Genomic DNA, 24,599 nt, shown 5'->3' with positions numbered 1-24,599 from the left:
ATCCCACCCCCTTGTGAGAGGGACACCCCACATTGCATTAGCAGAGGAAGCCCAGGAGAAAGCCCTTGTACCTGTCCCCAGAGCCTCAGACCAAGTACCAGTGCCTCTAAAAATACTGGAAGTCTTTTGGCCAATTCGGGGACCAGGCTCCTTTGGGAGCTCTGAGCACTTTGTGTATTTGAGGTTGTTGCTGCTTCTTCCACTTTGAGGCAGATGCTGCTCCTCCCAAATCCCACGCTGAGGGGACTACATGCCAGAAGAAGCATGATTTTTTCCTCTTCTCTGTGTCTTTACCAAGAAGGAGACAACTTACCCTATCATGCTTTCCAAAGATGATATAACGTTACCTCCGGGAGGCTATGCCCCAGGTCCTGTTAGGACTCTGTCATACTGCTTCAGTCTGGAGCACACACTTGCTGCTTGCGCTGCGGTACACATTGAGCTCCTTCCAGCAGGAGTTTAACAGCAAGCTCACAGTTGCTTTAAATCAGAAAAGTTGGCAAGTATCCAAGGAAAGGAGTGGGAGCTTATTTAGCTGAGACAGACAGTTACTAAACTCAATACAAGAGCATCAAGCTTCAAATAAGTTTTCACTAAGTACATTACTTGTCATCACGCCGTTTAAATTTGTTTTAAAGGATTTTGAATCACCAACGATTACCTGTTGGTTGAATTTACAACTCTTACGACGCTACCCCTGAAAAACCTGATGTCATTTACTCAAGCATAAAGGTAAGTTGTAATCGATTCTACTTTCCTATTCTGACTTCTCTGAAATGCATTTGAAGAAGGGAATGCAATGGAGCAACCTTTCAGAAGAATGCAGATTTTTGCTGGGATACATGTGATTCCATTAGAAATCGACTGCAGTATGGCTTCAGTGAAATCTGTTTATGTATCTTGTCTTGTAAGAGAAAAGTAATAAACTCGGACTTTATGCACATAGCTTTGCCATCAGAAAGTTACCAGACAGATTTTTAAAAAATCAAGGACAAAATTTTCTGGCAAAAAAATATTTTTAAATGCCTACATTTCACAGGGTTTAGGGTGATTTAATTGCCTAAAATATTTTGAAATATTTCTCTCTATTTAGCTTTAATCTTGCATTCCATCAACCCAAAACAGAGATTATTGTTTTTTCCCTCGTGAATGATTCCAACATCATTCCAAATCTTCACTTTAACCTTTGTTGCTATGGTTTCAAAGAAACTTGTTTTGGGAAAAAAAAAATATCTGTAAATACCAAATAAATCATTTTGCATCAGGGTTGTGTTCTTGCAAAGTTAAGCTTCTGCATTTAACTTATTGAACTCTCACAATTATAACTGTTTATTATTTTGCTAGGCTGTTTCTTCTGTTTGGTTGGGTTTTTTCAAGGTCATTTAACTTTTTGTGCTTCCACTGCTACTGGTAGTATGCTTTGTGCCTATGTGCAGACTGGGGAGAGAATGTGTGCTGTTAAATATAAATGAAATGCTGGGTGTAAGTGATTAAACACAACCTTAGTCTGGTTAGGTGAGAGTGTAAATAGATTAGCAGTTTCTTGCTCCCTTTTTTCCCCTGGGTCTCTGCTCGCCATTATCCAGGCGAGGCTGAGGCAAGGCTCGCCTGAATGCCAGCTGCCCAAAACCTGATACTCACAATGGTGGCTAATTTCTCTAACCCACTCACTTTCAAGGAAATTATGAAGCTTTTCAGGCTGAAGTTTTAGGAAAATATGGGTGTGAGCACAACATTACCCACAGCCCTTGGAGCCGTGCAAGCTACGGAAATTTGCTAACACTGATGACTACAGAAACAGCAACCTGCTTCAGAAATCACACAACTACAGTGCTATATAGCATGGTGCATTAAAAAGGCAGAAAATCCCATCTTCCTACAGTGCCTGCTGCCTTTTTTCCCTGGCCTGGTACAACTTCAGCTGTGCTACTGAGGCAGATTTTCCCTGGTGGGAATGCAGAGCTGCCAGTTCCCCTGATGCTGTGTCCCTGTGGGTCATGCTCTGCCTGAGAAATGTACAGAAACATGGGGCAGAGGAAAGGGTGCAGAAAAGCAAAACTGGAAGTGGATGAGCTGATATGCCTGCCCACTGGCATGGAGAAAAACCTGAAAGCCTGGCTCCCTATGAAGCTGCCCCTGGGTTAAGTTTTGTCCTGAGTGGGAAGCCCACCATCACCATCCTCACCGAGCTCTGGAAAGGTAGGCCTGGGGGCGCCTGCACCAGGTGTCACCTGGGCAAGGACTATGTAGCAGGGGGATTGGGAATTGTATTTCCCTTGCTTAGTGGTTGCCTAGTTCTTGTCCTTCCTCCACAATGCTGCGTAATACCAAACTGACGGGTATGTGAGAGGTGATGGGTGGTGAAGGCTGGTCCCACTCCAGCCTGCTTAGTGACACAGCAGACAAGATGGTTTCTGAAACAGAGTATCTCAGCCACAGGGACGGCTTCTTGCTCAGCAGCAATAACAGGGAATAATGCAAATGAAGAACACAGTATTCATATTGGTTCATCCCTCTGTCATCTCCATACTTTACTATTGCACTTATCTACAGTTCAGTCACAGTGAAAAGGTGAGAAGGTGGATGGAAATCCACATATGAGCAGTATCCCGAGGGCTGGGTTTGCATACCTGCAGGAGAAGATCCTCTGTCCCATTCACTGTGACAGAGCTGACTTACATCCTTAATTCTCCATGACATGTCCATTCACAGGTCTGTCCTATGCACATGCATTGGTAAACCTAATTTCCAGGGCTCTTAAACAGATGCTACAGCAACAGTACATATACTGTGATTGCATGATAAAAGAACATCTGTGTTCCCAGAGACACACTGCAGGTGGTAAAATGCCAATTTAGATTGGCCAGAAAAACTTAACCTTGCAGGTGAGTGAAAATCCTAAGGCTGCAACCTTCTATACAAATATGAGGCATTAAAAAAATATAGTGTTTCTGATTCCTAGAGGTTGCTTATCACAGATACAAAACAGGTCAAACTCCATGTTATCTGCTGAAGTGGATTCTTTGTTAGTCAAAAAGACAGCGAAGAAATCATGCAATTGCCTTGGCAGAGAAATCTAGAGGCTTTGCAGGCTTGTCTTTGCAATCATACCCAGAAAATAAAGGCTGCAAGTGAGATAATTACTGGCCAGATCTACATTTTAGTTACAGGCATCAGGCTGCAACTGTCAGCAAAAGGTATTCATTTCTGCTCACAGTCTCTCTAAAGTAAGGGATGCAGACCGGTAGGGTAGTTTCTCTGTTGAGGTGAAGAAGAAATCCAGATTACTCTGGTTTTCCCACGCTGAAGTAAATTGTTCAGGTTCTTCATAAATCAGGATTCAGTTTTCATTTTGGAAAAGCAGCGTGAATCTGTCCCTGCGTGTCTAGCCTCAAGCTTCACCTGATGTCAGATGCAGAGGGGAAAGCTCAAAGCAGTGAAGGCAGAACTGCAGAGGACCTGACTCAAGTCTTCAGAGACACTTGATGGTTTCACTAAACCTTGGGGTGTGGAGGAATATGAAAATATGATCAAAGTCTACACATTTCTGTGTGAGGTGTATGTGTTGGGGGCGGCAGAATTGTTTAGTATAAAACCAATTCTTATCACAGAGGATAATGGAGACCATTTTAAAAGGGGAAGAATAGGTTGTGCATAATGTGAAAAAGATCCTGGCAGTGAGAAGTATACAGTTATAAAATAATCCACAGAGAAAGAGGGGAAAAGTCTCACTGGCTGGGATGTTTCACTTTGTCTGGGCAAACCTAGAAGAAATCTGTGGAGAGCAATCTTTCCTAGGCTGAGAGATGTGAGAGTCCATATGTTGTGCTGGCTTAAATGTATTGATTGGCTCGTCTTCAGTCTATCTACTGGATTTGTCTTCCTCAACTGTGTGAGTACCGTGTCTCTCAGACCCGAATGGGGCCTACAGAAGTGGAGGCCAAATCTCAAACAAGATTTAATGGAGATAGTTGACTGTGTTAGGACACTGTCAGGCCACCCATCCTATTTTCAGCTTACACTCTGCCCTCCCCCTTTGGAGAGACCCCAAACCCAAAGTCAGACACCCTGCAACAAACAGGAACATCTGGCAAGAGTCTGAGGTTAAAGCTGGGGAAGGAAAGGAACTGTTCAGTAAGGGGAGCTTTTTTCCGGATGTATTGTAATTCATGCACTGTTTTATTTCTCTCAGTTTTGCCACATTCTTGCAATAAAGTTATTTTTCTCTCAGGAGAAATGAGAGTGGAGAGGGTATTAATAACAGAGGTGGGACCTGAAATGTAGTGTAAAAAATGTGCAATAAAAACAGGGAGTGACGATGTTATAAAAACAAGGAGGGCTCAAAGGGCAGAGCTGAAGAGGTGTGTGTCCAGCCTGCTCGCCCCACCTCTTTCTGTTGGTCCAACGGGCCTCATGGCTGCGTCCGGGCCAGCACAGGCACCCTGTCAGCGCAGCATGGGGGTACTAGATCTGCGAGCTGCTGAGAGAGGGATGTCCTTTTTTTTTTTTACCCTTTGGAAAAAAAAATTCTGAACTTTTTGTGGATTTCTCCAGGAAAACTCCTTTTTCTTGGAGGGAGATGCTCCCTGTGCTAGAACATGTGTCTGCTATTCTCACTAGCAGTTACAACTCAGGACCAAAAGTCTTTTCCTTTTTCAGCAGTCTATAAAAACTTGATGTTACGCCAGCCTTGCTAGCCCTGCACTGATGTTCCTGCATAGCGCCAGTCTGCTGTACCTTAATGCACCTGGGGATTGAGCCCACCTCCCCAGCACATCCCACACTGCGGGTTTCGAGTCCTTTTTCATGGTCACTAAACAGTGGAAGTGGCTTTTTTGGGACTTAACAGAGAAACACCTAGGCTGCTTTTTGCATCCATTGCTTATTCCAGACACCATGTCGGTATTATTTTTACAGAGCAATTGGCTCCTTTGAGTCTTTCTGAGCTCCAGCTCGGCACAGATATGCTCTGAAGGTAGTCTTCCAGAGCCTGTCTTTTTTTGGTCCCAAAAACCAAGAACAGCCTTTCATCACAGCCCTGCTTTAGCAGCTTTCCCAGTCCCACACGTCTTTACTTGTCTCCAACTTCCCCTTGGTTCCTCTACCCTCTTCCTATAGCTGATTTCCCAGTGGCTGGAGGAAGACTGAGACTGCTTTGGCGACTCTTCAGTTACTGTTTTGGTTATTCGGTGCAGACGTTCCTGCTAGAAACTGGCAATACAAGTCTGCAGATGACCTCTGAGTGCCAGCTTTGTGGTGGGGCAGCAAGATATTGTTCCAGAGAGATGTAGTGATTTTGGGGGTTGGAACAGGATGGTCTACGCTCCAGCAAAGCATAAAGGCCTGGACTCCAGGTCACAGGCCCCACTCCTCTCCTGGGGGAAGGAAATTTTCACTTCTCTTGGGTAAAGAGAAGAGAAAGGAAAAAACTATCCCCTTTCCTTATTCAACTTCACCATCAGCAACATCATGTACCAAGTGTCCCTCATGGGAATGCAAAGATCAAGTAACACGGGCAGTCAGGCAGAAGAAAACAGCATAGGCAGGACAAGCAGGGTCAGTGGTCCTGGCTAGCTGTGAGACAGGTTGTCCTGCTGCCTCTCCTCTCCCTCCTGCACTCCAGAGAGAGCAGGTCCTCTCTGCCCAGGGCTGGCGCCCGGGTCTCAGGAGGGCTCTGTTGCACATCCAGGTCCATGGGTGTGCAGTGGGTATCTTTTTAGTTTCTTTAGAGCATGGGTTGCATTTCACTGTATTTGAAGATTTACAGATGGATTACAATGCTTTACTTTGGAATAGGTTTTTGGAGGCTGCACTGGAGGTTGTCTTCAGCTTTTTAAGGAGAAATGAGAGTTTCCTCTGCACAACAAGGGGCCATTCACCTCAGTCCTGATTTTGTGGCCTGCTTTAGGCAGAACTAACATTCAAAATTTCTGTGCCTGGAATTTCTCAGACAGAAATACATTTACATTGCACTGCATCACACCTGACTCTGCAGTCAGGTGTCCAACTCGTAGGACCTGTACTGTCAGCCAGTCTGACAGCATGCACTGAATCTGCCTGGGGTTTCTTGCTCTGACAGATACGATAGATTATTGGAAAACCTTGGCTAAATGCACATAATCCTTAAACCCACCTGGAGACAATATCCAGGCAGAAAAAGAGATCATCTAAGGTACAGAATTTGTCAGAAACCACCCAGCATCTTGGTTTCTTCTCCTCTGCAGGCGTGCTCTGTCCCTGCAGACCAGTGCTGGCATCTGAGAGTTTTGATTGCCAAAGGCTGAAAAAATGTCTGACTCGTGTGTGTAAACCATCTGTTTCTGCAGCCCGATAGGGCATGTATTAAAACCCCACAGTGAGATCCAGGCCACACTGAAGTCAAAACAAGCCTCGCGGTTCCCTTTGGTGGAGTGTCATAGGGGGATGCACGGACTGGGTCTGTCATGGGTGCAGCTCCATGGATACCCAGGGTATATTTGGATTGCTGCACCTGGCAGAATTTAGCCCCAGCTTTCCACCTCTGCAGATAATAGCTTGTAAGCAGGAGGGTTATTTTCATAGCTCCTGCATGAGGTGGAAGCTCATGTGAAGTGTTTTGACACCATGTGTGTCTTGGCTGTTTCCAACCTGCTTTGGCAATTGGGAAGTTGTATCACTGCTGGGGAGATACTCCAGGGTTGTAAAACATCTCCATTCCTTCAAATATCACCATTTTCTTCATCAGAAGGGGTGGCCAGACTGCTTACTGCCATCGTTGCTCATGCTTGAGCGACTTCTGCAGGGACTCTGGCACAAGGTTTGGATTCCTTGGCATTAAGACTTTATGATCCCATAGCAGAAACAGTTTCTCTTGCACAGAAGAACTGCCAAGACACCCTTAAAAGGAAGGCTCTGCCGAGCACACGCTGCTGGAGACGCTTGCCACTGCTCCAACCTCCCCAGCAGCCATCCTGAGCAACCCCAGCAGCAGCCATGCCTCTCCCCTGCCCCCCTGAGCCCCTGTGCAGAGGGGAAAGGGCCTGATCCTTTCAGAGCCCGTGGCCAGAGGTTGGCAAGACTGGGCCAGGGCACCGAAACCCCCCCAGCATCGGAGCCGCTTTCCTGTACATGCCTCTTTTCCAGCATGTCAGCGGAAGCAGATGTTTTTAATTTATCACTAAAAACAAACAACTTAATCCCCCAAATATGCAGCAGTGGGGGGTGAGGAGGGGCCCTTCCACTTAAAGCTGATTTATAAATTGGATAATTAAGGTTAATTTGTCCATGAATGAAGCAAATATGTGTCAGATATCATTAGAACACTTCCTCTCTCTAATTTTTGCAAGCCCTAAACATTCAAAGCTTTTTCAACCTGAGGCATGGGACATGTTCCTGTTCAGATGGCCAAGTGGCTGGCATTGCTTCCTTTCATCAACAACTCTAATATTTATCTATTTAGGCCTTCAGAACATTATTTATGTGTAACAGACACTGCAGCCCTCAGTTGCATGGGTGCCAAAGGCAGGTCACAGCAGCAGCTCCAGCGTGCGCCCCTTCTTGCTTTTGAAGATGTTATTTCATTCCAGCTGCCTGAGAGCAAAGGCTGGAGCACAGCGTGGCCCCCAAACAAGTCTGCCCTCAAAAGCCCAGGCAGGACTGTGCCAGGAGCTTTCACAGAAACAGCGTTCGCTTAACACAGCGGAATGGCTGAAGGCATCAATGGGAAGGGGCCCGAGTCCAAACGCAGTCCAGATAAGATTGAAAAAATTATAATTTTTACCTATGTTGTATGAGAGTTGGAGGCCACAGCTACGTGCACATGTATTGAGCCATCCAGCCTATAAACAATATACATTACTTCTGTGGACACCTACTTCAGACCACCAGTTCCTACTGCTTACAGCCTGTGTTATTATTCATTTAAAAAATCTCTTCTCCAGGCAGCTTGGCACCTAGCCTCAGCACGTCTGCCATGCACAGGCAGCACTGAAGTAACAGCCACCCAGTAGCCTTAAAAAGATCTTAATAGCTCCTGGAGACATGGCAGCAAAGCCAGCCCAGTTCTGCAGAAGAGCAGAATTTGGGGGCTGCCAATGGAGGTCTCTGCGCCTTGGGTGTCTGTGAAAGGTGATGGGAAAAGGCAAGTCCTACCAGCAGTAGGGTGGTCAAAATGCTTGGGCATCCACAAAAGAGAAAGCATCTGGTGTGGGAATGGGAGAGGGTCCTCATGTGGTTCCTCAGCAGCCGTGGATGCCTGCCTGTGCGGGTGACAGGATGGGGACACCAGGGCTCAGCAGGGCTGGTCCTGTGGCTGCAGATTGCTGTGCAGCCAGGAATAGGGTGCTCAGGGAGGCAGGGCTCATCAGCATGGTGTTACCTGAACCCCAGGGGTTTATGGGTTTATTACCTAAGATGTAAAACAGGAAGAATACTGAGCCTGATCTGCACATTGCTGTGCTAAACCTAGGCTGTTCCATAGGAAATGGATAGCTGTACCAATTTCTTCAGTAACACCTTTAAAAATAGTGTTCAATTAGGTGTCCTCTCCTAGTAGATGCTGCAGTGCTCCCCATTCCTCATATGCCAGTGCCCCTGCTGCAGAAAGGGACCCAAAACACAAGCTGTGCTCCCCCTGGGGCTCTCACACATGACAATAAGCCCCTGTAAACCCAGGTGTGTGGGTGCACGTACTGCAGCCATGGCAGAGCATGCTGCTTTTGGAAGTTTGGGCTCTCAGGTTTAATTGCAGCAGTTGAGCAGGTTGTAAGAAAACATAAAATAGCTTCCTATGCAGTTTTTTGCTAGGGGCATGGGAAATCAAATCTTACACAGGAATGGTGATATGACTGTGGGATGCTGTTGTAATGACCAGTGCTCCTTACCTCAGCAGTCTCTTCTGCTCTAAGCAACATCTCCTAGGGCTGGAGCAGTTGAGAAACCCTTCCCCCCATTGGTTCTATTAAGTGGTAGGATTAGACAATGTAGCAGGACTGCAAATAACTTCTCATCAAGACTTAATGTCAGGTAGGCTGAAGGAAAACCAGAAGCAAAGCAGGATTAGACTCAACAGAAGCACTAAAAGCAGGAATCGGAGCGGTCAGTGTTCTGCTCCAGCTACTACACTCCCGTCCCTCACATAGACAATATCCATAAAGCAATCTGGGAAAACAGTGGGTTTGAGAAGAAAACTGAAGACAACTGGAACAACACTGAGCTTGAACAGAGCTGAAACAAATCTATTTTTGGACTAAACAAGCAAACAAAAAAATTAACTCATTCCAGACAAGCCCATATTGCTCAAGCAGTTTTAAGCTGAACACAATGAAAGCACCAGCACCAGTTTATTCTGCACAGCTGCAATCTGCTTTTTAGTTTGAAGCCTTTTCCTAAATGAAGAAACCATATGCCATCACATTAGTTTGTACCAGTGATGTAGCCCTTTACTATTTGCAGACTGGACTGCACTTCAAATGGTGATACACACTCTAAGTGTCTTCTTCTCTACCTCGTTAAGGAGGTGCCTTCCCTCATGCTGTACTCATGAGGGATGGTCGGGGAAACCCTTGTACTTGCAGGAAGGAGACTGGTTGCAGCTCATTGCAAGAAAGGAACATTTCTTTTTGATATTTTCAACAGCTTGGTCTGAAATAGCCTCAAGCTCACTCCAGACCTGATGAAAAACCTGATGAATTTGAAGGAGGAAACCTGTCTCAAATTTCCAGATGTGTCTTAAACATGATATTTTGGGACACTGCTTTCTGTTTCTGACTGGTTTTTCCAAGGCTGTGGAGAAGAAATGGGTACAGATTTAACTTATGGGCAATTTGAAGTGTGGGAAAAAGAACAATTTTCTTAAACTGTCAAAAATTTGAACATAATGTTTTACTATCATATTGAAGGTACATGAGCAGCAGACTTTTGATGGGAAAATGACACAAGCTACTGATAGAAAGCATGATTTCTAATTCCCAGGGAGTTCATTTTGCCTTCCTACCTCTGATGAACTAGTCAGTAGTTGAAATGAGTTTTGCTTTTGGCTGTAGATACACCCCACAACAGAAGGGACAGAATGTCCTTGCCTTAAAGCATCTCCAGGCTTCACTCATGTTGCCTGACCTCTAAGAGGCAAGGCAGTTTACTAAAAAACCTTCCTGACTCTCAAATGGAAGATCCCACATCTCCTCAAGTGCAGGCTCAGGACATTTGTATCTGTGCTTGAGATTTTCTTTTGATGGGTTTTGATGTTTGTGTTGCTGATGTTCCTAAATTATATAGTTCAGTGAAGCGTTCAAAAACAAATGTTCAGCCCCCATGGGGTATGGTAAAAGGCCTAAGGATAAGCTTTGATGTGGATATAAAGCCATGGTAGCTGTCAGGTCCTGAGTCATCTTCCAGTGGCACCCACACGATCAGAATGGGAATATATATGCTTCTGCACATTTTTGAGCCAGACCTTCGGCTGGTGTAAATTAGTTAAGCTGCCTTTGCAATCAATGCAGCAGTGCCAAGTTATGTCAGCTCAAGATCTGGCCATTCAGATTTCAAGACTGAGAAGTTATACAGACAAGATATTATACACTACAGGTTTAAAAAGGAGATTAGTTTTTTATGCATTAATGACATGTTGAAATCAAAATAAATTACACATTAAAAAGTCAGAATTCTTCATTTTTAATGTGCAATTTGAATCATCAACAGGAATTTGCAGCTCCTGCGTTCTTGCCCACTATTCAGTAACTCCTGCACTAGCTGAGACCTTGTGAGCAAGTGCCATTAGCGTCTCACCTTAAATGAGATATTGCCACAGTCATGATTTGGCTGGCTTGGCAAGTCTGAGCAGGTATGCAGCACGGTTTCCAAGACAGAGGCTGGCAGTATGGGCCATCCACATATGGATTGCAAAGAAACCTGACTGGATCGCTCCAGGAAGTAGAACAAGTCTAGCATCGATCTGTGACCCATGCTATATTCTTTTGTTTTTTTCCCAGAAGTAACATATTGTTGCCTACCTACACACCATATATATTTATATATACTGATGGGACCATGCATAAAACAGTATTACTCACCAAAAGCTAAATGTGAGATCGAAGTGTGAGGACCAAGCATATGAGCCACTTGTTTAAACATTTTCATTTTCTTTCTTGTATTTCAAGACAAGACTATCTTGTCTTTCAATTCCTCCCAAGCCCTTCTTACGTATGAACTGAATTTCAAAACCAAAACTGATTCCAGATGTCTTAAGTATATTTTTCCAGGCCTCCAATTTAAACAAGTTACAGCAATACTCACCTCCATTTCGTTTTTGATCATTATAATATGAATTCTCACTGACAGCAGTGGAGATCATGGGGACCTTTCCTGGTTTCCAAAACCAGCTTTTACTAATTTGGATCCCATTCCAGATTGTCAGAAGGGCTCTGTTTTGAGGATGATCATTCATTTGATGATCCCTAGTACAGCTGCCCACCACATGTACAGCAGCTGTGTTAGCACTTTTTAATTTTCCCCCACTTTCAGCTTCAGCACTGGAACCTATTACATAGCTGGCATCTCACAAGTGCTGTGTTACTTTGCCCCTTGCCTCAAGAAATGATCTGTAATAGCAGGGTGGCTATTAATAACTGCTAACTAATAGCAGGAATGCACAGAGAGGTGACAGCAGGTAGGACACCAGCCCTGAGACAGCCACTCAATTTCTTACTCTGCACAGACTGTGTGAACTCTGACAAATAATGTCATCCTTGTGCCTTAGGTCCACATCTGTAAATGAGATATTATTTTTTGGCTTCCATGCCAGGTAAGTTTAATCAAATGATTGGGTGTTCAGATGCTGCAATAACCAAGAGCTGGTAATTACCTGGAGTAAGGTATGCAAAATCCCTCTGGACTACAATTATGGAGTCAGCTCCCTGCTCTTGAGGGTAATGGAGGTCAGGTGCTCTATATGGAGTGGAAAACCCTGAATAATAGAGTCATCATGGCACATACTGCAGAGACAGCTGCCAGCTGATTAGACCTGCTTTGAGCAGATGTTGGATGAGACGAACTCCAAGGGTCCCTCTCAACAAAAATTACTCCTGTGATTCCATTCTAACGCTGTGCCTCCACAAATACATCTTCTTGGGGCACTGGAGACCACGGTGCACACCCCTGAGGCAGCTGCAAGAGACAACTTACCTCCATCAGGGACAGGCCAACTAAGTCATGATGGCCTCCACCAAAAGTACTTGTCGCCCCAATCCTAGAGAGAGTGTAAGTGCCTTTAGGTAGCACTGTACCTCCACGGAGCCAATCAATGGCATGGTTTATTTCCAGATGACCATCTAAAGATAATGAAACTTTACCATATTGGGAAATGTGCTCTATATTTACCTGCCACGTCATCCTACATTGCCTCTGAATCACTGTTTCAGTCCTTCTGGCCCAGCCCTTACATGCAATAGCTAAACAGAGCTGTGTGGTTCCTACTGACTCTTCGTATGTTGCATCTGTCACTAACTAACTAAATGTGGGCTTTGTAAAAGGCTTGAGAGCTGACATTGGAAATAACAGCCACCGGGATGTATACCCCTGTGATACCCAAATTTTTTAAAGCTGTGCGTAAAATCAGTTTCAAAACGAAGTCTGATCAAGGTAGTTTAACGGACTGTGTCACATCAGGCATAGGGACCTACTTTCTCAGGGTCTCAGCAGAGCAGCGCTCCCAGTCTGCGGGCAGCACAACCCAACCAATCTTCTGCTGTCCAAAAGATAAACGAGAAACATAAGACTTTAATTTACATATAAGGGTCTATACTTCTACCAGGGGAAAAAAAATAGAAAAGAGATTTTAAAGTTTTTGGTGTGGTAGGTCAGGACATATTCTTCACCAGACAAGTCTCATACGTGCTTTACAGCTTCTGGGGTCCTGGCCAAGCTTCCACTTTCACATTCACAACCACAATTGCAACTGTGACCCTCGGTTTGTGAACCACTTTCTTAACTCCTATATAAAAGTCTGTGAATACACATATAATACTCAGTAAAGCAGATTATATTTTCAGAGACTACAGCTGCCTCCAGTTGCAAGACACGATTTCACGTGGCCACAGTAAAATACAGTGCCCCAAGGCTTGCAGGGATTACACAGCTGTATTGTGGTTGAAACAGCCTGGGGGAGAAATGACACCATCCATGTACAGGGAGCTGCAAGTGCACTGCTTGATGGCTTGTGGCTTCCTCAGATGAAAGCCAGATCCCTGCGGCAGAAACCGAGTCATGCCGGGGGGTAGTTAGCTGGAGCCCAAATTAGCGGTGTGTTTCAGATGTCCATACTGTGAACGACAAGATTTGATTCTCAGAAGCTAGGTATATATTCTGCTTATTTCAAAACACTTCACAAAGAAGCAGGTAATAGCTCCCAAGCAAGTGTTGAAGTTTAGCCTCTTGTAATTACTGACAGAAAGCTGGAGGGGATCCCGATAAGCCCCACTCATGGGGCTGCTGTCTAAAACCTGGGCGTGTGCGAGTAGTCCTGCGTGCCAAGCCTTGTTCCTACAAACCAAGTCACAAGGCCTCTGCATCATAAAGCAAGCTTAAAAGTAAAAAATCACAGCAATTTTCTAAAAATAGAAAAATTGAATGGGGAGAGAGGGAGAAAATGTGCTTACTGATGGCTTAGCAGAGAGAGAAGAGGTCTAGCACAGCAGGTGCTGAGCAGGAGCCAGCGCAGGGGAGTTCAGCACCCACCTATGTAAATAAGCCCTAGGTATGAGACTTGAGCCCACTGTGGAGAAAAAGTGGTCTGGTATCTGAAGAACAATACTTGCACCCACACTAGTTTTAAAACAACAGCTTGCAAACATGTATTTTAATAATAATAAAAAATAATCAATGCTAATACTTTGAAATTCAAGATACACATATATAGTCTGATAGTGCCTTATATTTTGAAAATGTTAGTGGAGAAAGGGAATGGGAAAACAGCAGGAAGAGCTGAAAAGTGTCAGAATTAATTTACTGTAGACTCAGAGTTTCAGTATTTGACAAAAGAAGTGGATATAAATGGAAACTAAATTGAAACTGAGACTTCTGTCATTCAACAAAATAGATCACTGCTATTAGTCAGCTGCAACTGGGACAGACAATTTAATTACCAATAAACAACTCTGAAGTTGTACATGTGTTTTAGTGTCTTAATAAAGTTACAAAAAAAAGAAGCAACAACAAAAGCTGAACTCAAGTCTGAGGTTCAATAAAAACCTTGATAACACGCATATAAAATGTGTAGGGGATTTCTGAAGTCCATTGTCACACAAGGGAAATAACACACTAGACAAGAGAGATGAGATCATTTGATTATTCTTCATTAACAACTATTGTTTCCTTAAGCTAGAAATGCTTATTAAAAGTTTTGAGGGCTTTTTTTTAATCTTCATGTTTCATAAAGCCAGGAATATTGCATATTTTAAAGTTTGATTTTAGACTGTAAGTTTGTTTCCCTTTTTCCTTCTTTTGCAACTTAATACAATGGAATGAATTAGGACTTCGATTTTCTTTCTTATCTCTTTGTTACTCCTTTTATTATGCCTAAAATATGGGGCTTTTTTATCCTCTCCATAAAACCTCTGTCCTCATTGTCTGAGAATTGAATGACTATGTTTAAAGTAATGTCTTTATTCTTGTAAATAAAATTTTACAACGGCGCAGGGAACTTCTTTTTTGCTGAAACCTTACATTATCCTATTTTAAGCTACATCATTATCTTGCTTTTCATATTTGTCTCACTATTTGTTCTATTGAGGACTTGTTCCAAAAGCTGTGCTTGTTTTTATTATGTTTAATAAGTAGACCAAAGGAAAAAGAGAGAGAAAAAAAAAAAAGAGAAGTAAATGGATCTTTTGAAGGAGAACAAAAAATATCTGAAAAACACTCATTTTGCTTGCAGGCAATTCATTGCATTTATGATGTCCAAAATGCTAAACTTCAGCCTGGGTTACATTTCCTGGCTGAGATACAAAGATTCTAAGAAAATCGAGGTTTGAAATAGAAAGTCAGCAGTAAGCTCATCTGGAACACAAGGAACCTCAGCAGAGGGGACAGAGCTGAGAGCGCTGCCACTTGGGAGCTGTGAACTGAAATAGAGATGCCTGTCATCTTCGTTTCATTTTTAAAATATATGAATAAAAGCTGAAAACATGCACTGTGTTTTCATTTTGCTGTGCCTGCGCTAGGAGCATTGCTCACGTGCCCTACCGGTACAGAGCATGACATGCCACAGTTTCTGTGCTCCGATCGCTCACTCTTATGTTACTGCTCAAGTATGCATTCAGAAAAGAGCCAGCAGATATAGTAGATTTATTCTAGTTGTCGAGGTCAAGGACTCCTTTTTTTTCTGGATTCAGCTGAGAGGGAACTCTTTCCTCATAATACCAGACAAGCTTTCTGTTTTGCAGTTTACTGTCAGTGTGCACCACTGATAAAAAAACATGTGCGAGTATTTTTAAAGGAAATTATTTATCAGTCTGAAGCACCGGTGAGTTATGTGCCGTCTCCAGTGCCAAAGTTAGGGGGCTTTCAGCAAAGCACGATATCTGCATACACTGCAATTCAGAGACTCCAGCTGCTGGGAGCTCTTGCAAGCCATGTAAGTAAAGGGCTTTATTTTGCTGAAGCAATCTTTGTATATTCTCTTGCCTCATAAAAACTCTGAGATAATCTAAACTTGAGGTGAATTTCCTAATACTAGTAATGTTGTTGTCTTGCTGCTGCTTTGAATAGCGTGCGTATGCATATGTCAGCACAATAAATAATTTGCCTTTCTAGAAATGTTTTGCCTGTGAGTAGTGTGAGGAGCAGAATCTGTACGCAGCTCAGGGAGGCTCTGCATGCTTTTCCAATCACCAACAGTTTCTATTTTGTGTTTGTGATCGGCACAGAGAACTGTCTGATGTCTTTGATCTCTTGTTACTCTAACTTCAGGGACAATGGGAAGCTGGCAGGAAAATGCAAAACGTGTGCAAAGGAAAACAAAGAGCAGAAGGGTAGTTTATAAAGTGGCGTCAGTGAACCCAAGTGGTGTGTTAGCCCCGTGTTGAACTTGTGGTCTTGTGGGATTTTGTGTGCTTATAGTGAGGTTTAAGACGTCCCAGATTATGTGACTAAGAGGAACGTTAAATGACAGAGGAAAATTTTGATTGCTTTATAAAATGTATCCTGATGTTCATGCTCATATTTGAGTTAATCCCTTTCTGTATGGTTATTTGGAGTTTATTGCAGGGGATGGATCAACTTTCTCTGAGCTGCACAATGTAATTTAAGGTCATGAAATATTTCCTTGTTCTCTATGCAGTTCACGTACGTATTGCAATCAAAAGGCCTGCCAGACAGGAATCGAAATCCCAAATTTCTTTTGCTATATGTGAGGTCCTCCCTGCCCTTTTGATGGCTGTGCATATGCCGAAAGGGTAGTAAGTGAATGAAAACTGACTGTTGTGGCAGGAAGCTTCATTAGCTCTGCTGACCAGGTAGAAGTGGTATTATCCTGAGGCAGAAATTTCAAGTACTTAGGCTTCCCTGTGTCTTCCTGTCCAGACAGCCTCTAGCCCTTTGCATTCCTTGCAACCTTTCCAAACCTATGTAAACCCTCTGATTTTGCACCTTCTACTTGGCTCACACTTTCTCCCAGCTCCCACTAAATTTTAGCAAGTCCTTCCCTCCACACCCATAGGTCTGCAAGGTACAAACTCTGCCCTCCAACCCTCACAGTGGAAATCTGGCACATACCCACAGGGCAATGCCAACTTTATTTATTGCAGATATGCCACTGCAATTGCCTCTTGCATCAGGCGCTCAGAGGAACACAGTGATGCCCCAAAGAGCTTGTACTGCTCCCAGCCCTCTTGTTGACCTTCATTTCCATGGCAATGCAAGAGCCACATGGGGAAAGGCATACTGTCCATTAAAGATGCCCACAGTTGATTGAAGTCAATGGGAAGGCTCTCCTTGACTTCAGCCAGGCAGTCAGACCTGGGTGCCAAAATAGCAAGGAAATCAATACACTTGCAGGGCTTTGGAGCTGCAGCATGTTGTTCCCAGTGAAGCTAGGGTGTCACCTCCCTGAGAACCGAGAAAGGCTCTGTAGAAAGAAGGTTGCTTGGTGGAAACAATCATGTTTCAGGGCATGGTTTAGGAGACATGGTATTGTTGGGTTGGCGATTGGAATTGATGATCCTAGAGGTCTTTTCCAACTTTAATGATTCTATGATTCTATGTTTTGAAGGTGTATTGGCAGAGGAGTCTCAGAGTCGTAGGGAATCAGTGTAAAAGTCAGGCTTCTCTGGTGATGGAGGAAGATGATGTTGCTTCTCAAGAGTATTTGGAGAGTGACAAAAAGTTTAATTTTCAGTTCAGAGATGGGTAACGGTTGAGGTAACTCTTATTATTTTTTTCTTTGCAACTCAGCTCTCACATACATAGCTGGTGTAACAGCACTCCAGGGAGAAAAGAGCAGTTTGTTATATTTTTGGAATTTATGTATATTCATGTGTTCCATTAGTCTCTTGGCAAATGCATATTTTGACCTCTAAAGCTTTGTGAACCTTTCATATAGTCCTTTGCTTTGAAGCAACAGATGTCTGCGATAAGCAGATGGTTATGGCTTTGAATCTGAACATCTTTAAATACTTTGTTGTGTATATTTTATGGGGAGGAATGTACTCTGTCTTCCTATGCAGAACTGATGCACTAAATGAAAAGTATCCATGTCTGGATGCTTGATGTCACTTCCTAGCTTGCAAGCTAATAAACCACATGTTTTTCAGGATTATTTGTTGTGAGATATTTTCACCCCATTACTCAACTTGTCTTTTTGAATTGCAAACCAACTGCAAAATGTGCTAGTCTGAGTTTAGTCAAAGCAAACAAGCAACAAAAAGAGTCAAAGGAGCGGCCCCGGTTGTGAATTGTGTTCTTACTCTAATATATACCGTGAGCAGGCTGAAATCTTGCTCTTGCAAAATTTCCCAGAGGAAATAAAGCAGTGCCTATGGAAATGACTGAGAACAACATATCTTGATCTTTCTTATTCTAAAATGTCATTTTTCAGGAGGTACTGCTATGAAATTCAATGAGCAGGAAATCTAAGAACATAAGATCTTAGACCAGGAATAAATTTGGGAACACAAATGGAAAGAATAAATCTCAAATAAGAAGATAACTCTCATTTTCTTTCATAAAAAAGAAGCCAGATAAACAGATCTAATCCAAATGTTTTGCTATTGGATATTCACTTACTGCTCTAAAAAATTTAGTTCTTTTCTCCCTCTCACCTGACTCTCAGACTTGAAGAGTTTGTTTTTCAAAGAAAACTCTTGAGACAGCCTATGACATGTGAGAACTGTTTAAACTTGGATTAGTTGATCTTAAGAACAGATTATTGCACAGACCATCGAAGGCTTTGTTAATTATAATGACATAAGATATGTTATTGCATGGACTCAGTGCTTACACAAGGCATCAGCCTGACTTGAAAGAAGAGAAATGCCTCATTTCAACCAAGCTTTGGAGTTTTCGCTTCCACCTTTGAGAAGGCAGAGACTGTTGAAGGGTACCTGGTGCTAGAAAGGTGCTAGAAGGGCTCAGCGGTCATGCAGGATATGCTCTTTCCCTCTGTTTTTTCTCTTCCTCCATTCCCTCTGGGAATCTCTTCCTTTCTCACTTCTCCAGGATACTGTAACCCCTAACGCCAGGTTGTCCCAGTATACAGGTTTTCCTCTTTTTGCACCTCAGATCAGCCTCTCTTTACTCCACAGCACCAGGGCTGGTGTTCAGCCTTGCTGGAGAAGAGAAGGCTTGGGATGGAGAAAGGGACCGATGGGAACAGTTTGGGATGGAGAAAGAGTCTGAAGTCCACTGTTTGGACTGCAGTGGCTAATCCCCATGTCTGCCAAAGTAACCCATGTGTAAGCAAAGCATGGAGGCTGCTGACCCTTGTAGTCTGTTGCCCAAGGCTAATGGCTTCTTTGATTACTGCCTTGACTAGCTGTGCATTTCCTGGTGGTTTCTTCACCCAGGTGTCTTCTGGGACTGGTCATCACCCAAGACAATAGTGGACTAACAGAACCATTAGTTTGACCAAAGAGAGCAGTTTCTTCAGTTCTACTTTGAAATCTTTAAAAGCCCTTCTATATCCAATGCTTAAAAGGTGTTGGTTTTTTTTTAAAAAAAAAAAAAAGACAAAAAAGAAGTTGAAGGGTTCTATTTTATAGTCTATTATTTGACAATATGAGGTTTAGAAATCTACATACAAATGAGGAGTTGTGAAAACTTCTGATTGATGGGCTGTCTTTCTTTCTGACAATTCTAATTGTTTAAAGGCTGCAAATGTTCAAATACTTTGAAAACTGCAGGCAGTACTCTGCTACCTGACAGCAATGCAACTCAGAGAGAGGCTCTCCTAAATAAATCCCTGCAATGACACGAAGAGATTAGATTCTGATGCGTGCCAGACTTCTCTTGTATCTATCTCAGGATCACTTTCAGTCTGTGGAGCCCTACTATCCATCACTGGCCTGGTGCGATACCTCAGCACATATGTATTTATTTCTCTGAATACCACCTCTTGGGCTTACAGATGTGAGGACTGAGGCAAGACTCAATGACCATAGAATTGAGAACATACTGGAAAGTCTGTGAAGATACAGAAAACTGCAGGTAGCTTTCCTGAATTCTGGAAATATGTGTCCATTCATGGTCATCCATAAATAAATAGGTTCTTTGTAAAGAGGGAAAGAAAACAGCTTTTAATCCTTGCCATGCTGCTGTGCGCCTACAGGGTTCCCATAGGGTCACAAACAGAAACAAACCCTCCAAACCTGTCAGAAAGCTCCCAACCTAAATGTTGTACAAGACAATCAGCAAAGCAGAGAGCGAAGGACAATAAGTAGCAAAACATCCAAACGTGACCAGTATGGAGAGCACAGACCAGTTACCATTACTGTGGTTCCAGTAATGGAAAAGCTCTTGGCAGGCAAGGAAGCAGTGCAGCGGCATCCCAGTTTGCAGATGGAATCTAGTCTGGAAGCTGCTCTAAGCAAGCCGCTGCAATGGAGGGTTGCAGTGGGAACCCAGGCTTTTTGCTTGTAGGAAAATCAGCCTTCTGGAACAGGAACTGTCATCCTTAGATATCAATAGCTGTTAGTCAATGCAACCTATCTTTGAGTGACTGCCCATTTCTGAAGTTCAGTGAAGTAACATACTTGGTATCTTATATGTAGTTGTCGGGCAGAAATCTGCTTATGTTCATATTCCAGAGGGAATTACTTTTGCTATATTTGTAAGATTTCATCTGTAGCTTTTAAGATGTTTCCTGAAATCTGCAATTACATTCATGTAACATCTGCGTCCAGCTTTTTCTAAAATAATGGTGAAGCAGACTACGTGGTAATTAAAACAATTATTTCACTGAATTTCATCTCCCTTTTGGTTTATCAGCTGATGCTCTAGCAAGTTATTTCTGCCTTGAGGGGCTGTTGATAGATACTTCACTGAGTATCTTTTAAGCATAGGAATGGACTTAGCACATGAGGGAAAGAGTCACCCCTATGTTCATCCTCCTGGTTGAAGTGAATGATGGCATCAGGCAGACAGCATGCAGAGATGCTTGAAGGAAGGTGTTGCCAAAGACCACTGCAATAGCACATCTATGCTGTGAATAGCACATTTGAAACTATCCAGCAACAGCTATGTCACCTTGATTTGCATGGTAATACAGATGATGCAGTAAGGCTCTGGAGAAATGGATCCACAGTTAACCAGCAATAAAACTTTTGGCTTTTATGAATCACTGAAATTTCAAAATTCTCAGGGGTGTATTTCTCTAACTTTGCACCTTGCCTCTTAAATGAAGAAACCCTGCTATGGTCACATCTATGACATCACCTCTTCAAGGGGGAAAGGATGTCACACTTATTATTTCTATCTGAAAACAGCAGGTGCAGAAACAGAGTTCTGGACATTTTTCATACACATGAGCTATGACAAAAGCTTGCTCATTATCAGCCTTCTGGTTGAGAATAAGCCTACATCACCATTGAGAATAAGCTATGTTTAAGGGCCTACAGAGCACTAGACCCTGTTCCAGAATAAATCAGTTCAGGGAGAAATACAAAATGCCTTTTCATGAGAGGAATGTTGTTTCCGAGATAATCCCATAATAGAAAGTCTTTAGGCTACATAGCCATTTGCAAAGTGTGAAAGGACAAGGACCCTGGCTTCATTTTATCTTGCGGGCAAGAAAGGAACATGAAGGTCCAGAGAAGCACTTCTGCTCATGGGATGGTGGTGACTGGTGATCTCCCTCTTTATGGCAGAAAAAGCGGTATGTGGGTCTTTAGACATCATCATTCCCTTCAGTGTAGCCCTCTCTTACTCCATTTTTTTTTCCCAGAGAAAGAATTTAAAAACCTCCTCCAGCATCTCATCACTAACAGGGAATTTTTCAGTGTCAGATTATATAAACTGTACTTTGCCTACATTTATGGAAGTTCTGACCACACTTCTGTGGTCAGGGCTGTGTATATATTCATGTTGATTTCACTGTAATGCTATCTTGTTGCCCCTTGTTGTAATGAGGTCTTAGGTTTTCCCTGTTGGCCTGAGGTGGTATTCTCCCTAAACTGACAGTGTGTTACACACTGTAGCACTGTATCACTTTGCCGTGTCTCTGAGGGCTCAGATTTCATGCAGGTGCCTAATGCTGTTCTTGAAGTTCATGCTCTAATGCAGACAGGGCGGTTGGCTAATTTCTGCTTCAGATGGCTTCTACCATCTTTTCTTCATTGCTGCCAGTGTTTTCTCTTGCTTCCCTGGGGACACCAGATGCATTTAATGAGTCCAGTTCCAGATTCCAAGCTGAAACACATCATGGACAGCAGCCACATGTTGTTCAGATGCTTGCATGGGAGGGAGAGATCTTTTTCCTTTTTCTCTTGCTGAACCAATTCACTCAATAAGAACTTGGTTTAGATCACATTGGCATTGCTTTTACCTAACTCCAATCTTTTCTAACTTTCTCCTGAATTCCATGCTTTTACTATATCCTAAAAAAGGAAAGTTGTCTTAAAAGAAAACTGGTGCATGGAACAGTGTGCCTTGCTCCCAGCTTAAATGATAGGACAAGAAGAGAATTTAAACCTAAAAGTCACAGGCTGTAGCTGATGAAAAATAAGACAACAGCCAGAGACATGCTTCTCCCAGTGTTGCATAAGTAGGTATAATGTATAATGTACTGCAACATCACAGCAGGTCTCCCAAATTGAAAACAAGGAGGAATAAAAGACTACCATACCTTGGCTCTTAAATCCCTGACTGTGTTGTCTGTGTTGATTAGTTACTTTGGTTTGTGCTTCCCCGCACAGCTCATTTTTCCCCTTAATAAGAGTTCGGCTTGTAAATTGTCACTTGGATTGATAGTATTTGCACCAAACAGTGTAATTAGGCTGGAGTGATGGAATATATTACATTGTTTGTTTTCCATTATGTTTATTCCAGATGGTTTTTGTCACTGACTCTTTTTCTGAGCTGGGCTGTTAATAAAAATAGGATAAACCTAATGAATAAATTTGCTGTGCTTGGTATAGATCTGTGGTGATGGCTGAGATGGAGTTATGCCACTGGGTAATGGGCTCTCATTAGAACTACAGAAATGTTAACTCTCACTCATATATGAGCCCATGGGTAGCAAGGGGTTGAAGTAGATACTTGTGTGGGTTTTTTTTCCTTTAAAAGACATCAATTTAAAAATTACACTGAAATTATGACGAGTTCACAGTTGTGGTGCTTTATTGTTTCTTGGGACAAAGGAAGTGTTTTATGGTAAAGCTACAGAGTGGGTAGCTGGCTTCAAGACTTTCATTGCTGGAAAGTTCCTCTGTACCCTTGACCAAGCTGTTTTGGTCTTTGCCTCAGATCCTGAACAAACACTTCTTTTCTTCTGCGTTTTACCTGTCTTGTCTCTTCAAATAGAAGTTGTTCAAAGTCGCTGCCTAGGCTGGAGGTGCAAAAATTGTTTTAGGAAAAGAACTGGAACATTTTGGAGAAAAGAACCCCATATGGGATGGAGATGCAATGTGGAAGTCTACACAGCACCAGGACTGTCTTAATCTGCTCGCTTGCCAAAGTGACGTTGACTGGAGAAAACCAAAAGCCAACTAAATGGCATCACAGCAGACCTTGGAGAAGTCATATCACTTAAGGAGTTTTCCAGTACTGGCCTCTCAGTTTTTCCATCAGAAAGGAAAATAAGAAAGTCCAGGATGAAGCACAACATGGTCTATCCTATCATCTTTCAAAAGCTTTAAAAGCTGGATTGAAAGAGGTGATTGTGACTGCTCAGCAGTAGGACGTTAGAGCCCTGGTTAAAGAGCACATTCTTTTAGAAGACCAGCCAAAAGCAGACGGTAGCAAACAAATTTGGTTTCTACTATCATTTCCCACTTTCTCTGAATTCTTCCAGAAAGCACAGAAGCGGTCAGCTGCCTGCTGTGCTGCCTTTTGTCTGTATGAGTGGCTCTGTTGAGAAGGACCTGGGAGTGCTGGTGGACAACAAGCTGACCCTGAGCCAGCACTGTGCCCTTGTGGCCAAGAAGGCCAATGGTATCCTGGGCTGCATTAAAAGGAGTGTGGCCAGCAGGTCAGGGGAGGTTATCCTCCCCCTCTGCTCTGCCCTAGTGAGACCACATCTGGAGTGCTGTGTCCAGTTTTGGGCCCCCCAGTTTAAGAAGGATGTGGAACTGCTTGAGCAAGTCCAGCGGAGACCTACAAAGATGATCAGGGGACTGGAGCATCTCCCTGATGAGGAAAGGCTGAGAGCGCTGGGTTTGTTCAGCCTGGAGAAGAGAAGACTGAGGGGGGATTTCATCATTACCTATAAATATCTAAAGGGTGGGTGTCAGGATGATGGGACTAGGCTCTTTTTAGTGGTGCCCAACGACAGGCCAAGGGGCAATGGGCACAAGCTGGAACACAGGAAGTTCCACCTCAATATGAGAACCAACTTCTTTCCTGTGAGGGTGCCAGAGCAGGGGCACAGGCTGCCCAGGGAGGCTGTGGAGTCTCCTTCCCTGGAGACATTCAAAACCCACCTAGACGTGTTCCTGTGCCCCCTGCTCTGGGTGTGCCTGCTCAAGCAGGGGGGTTGGACGAGATGATCTCCAGAGGTCCCTTCCAACCCCTGCCATTCTGTGATTCTGTGATTCTTGCGTTTCTGTTAACTGCTTAGCCCTGGTCTGAGCAACTAAAACAGTGCCTCTGGCACATTAAGGTAATGCAAGGCAACACTTCCCCAGGTGAAAAACCAAGCTGTGAACACCAGAGTGTTGACTTACCAAGGTTAGGATGAAGAAATTGTCCATCTGGGCTCACATGGGCCCACCAGTAACAGGCTGGGAGCCCAGCTGGTGCTGTGAGCTGCGTGGCAGGGGGTCTCAGTCACAGTGGATCTGAGCATCTTGCCCTCTGCCAGCCTGGCTGCAATCCCCGCCTGCCCTCACCTGCTGCAGTGGTGTCACTGGTTTGGAGGGGAGAAGGGAACAGCATTTCTCCTTGTGAAAAGGCAGAGCATCTTCCTTTCTGTGTTG

At 43.5% G+C, this 24,599-nt stretch overlaps 1 protein-coding gene across 2 annotated transcripts in view; it reads left to right on the top strand.

Moving 5' to 3' along the window:
- Nucleotides 1-537: 537 nt before the first annotated feature.
- LOC142056642 (complement C1q tumor necrosis factor-related protein 7) overlaps nucleotides 538-24,599 on the top strand; it is a 125,843-nt gene continuing 101,781 nt past the window's right edge. Inside the window, exon 1 of one of the 2 annotated variants that reach the window (XM_075091843.1) lies at nucleotides 538-732. The gene's annotated coding sequence lies outside the window, so the exon portion shown is untranslated. Of the gene's footprint in view, nucleotides 733-15,207; nucleotides 15,608-24,599 lie in introns of those variants that run through there. The other variant, XM_075091842.1, reaches the window with a different exon arrangement.

This window comes from Phalacrocorax aristotelis, chromosome 4, assembly GCF_949628215.1.
Source record: "Phalacrocorax aristotelis chromosome 4, bGulAri2.1, whole genome shotgun sequence".
NCBI lineage: Eukaryota > Metazoa > Chordata > Aves > Suliformes > Phalacrocoracidae > Phalacrocorax > Phalacrocorax aristotelis.
Note: the sequence above shows the minus strand (reverse complement) of the source record. Positions and strands in the feature narration are given on the sequence as shown.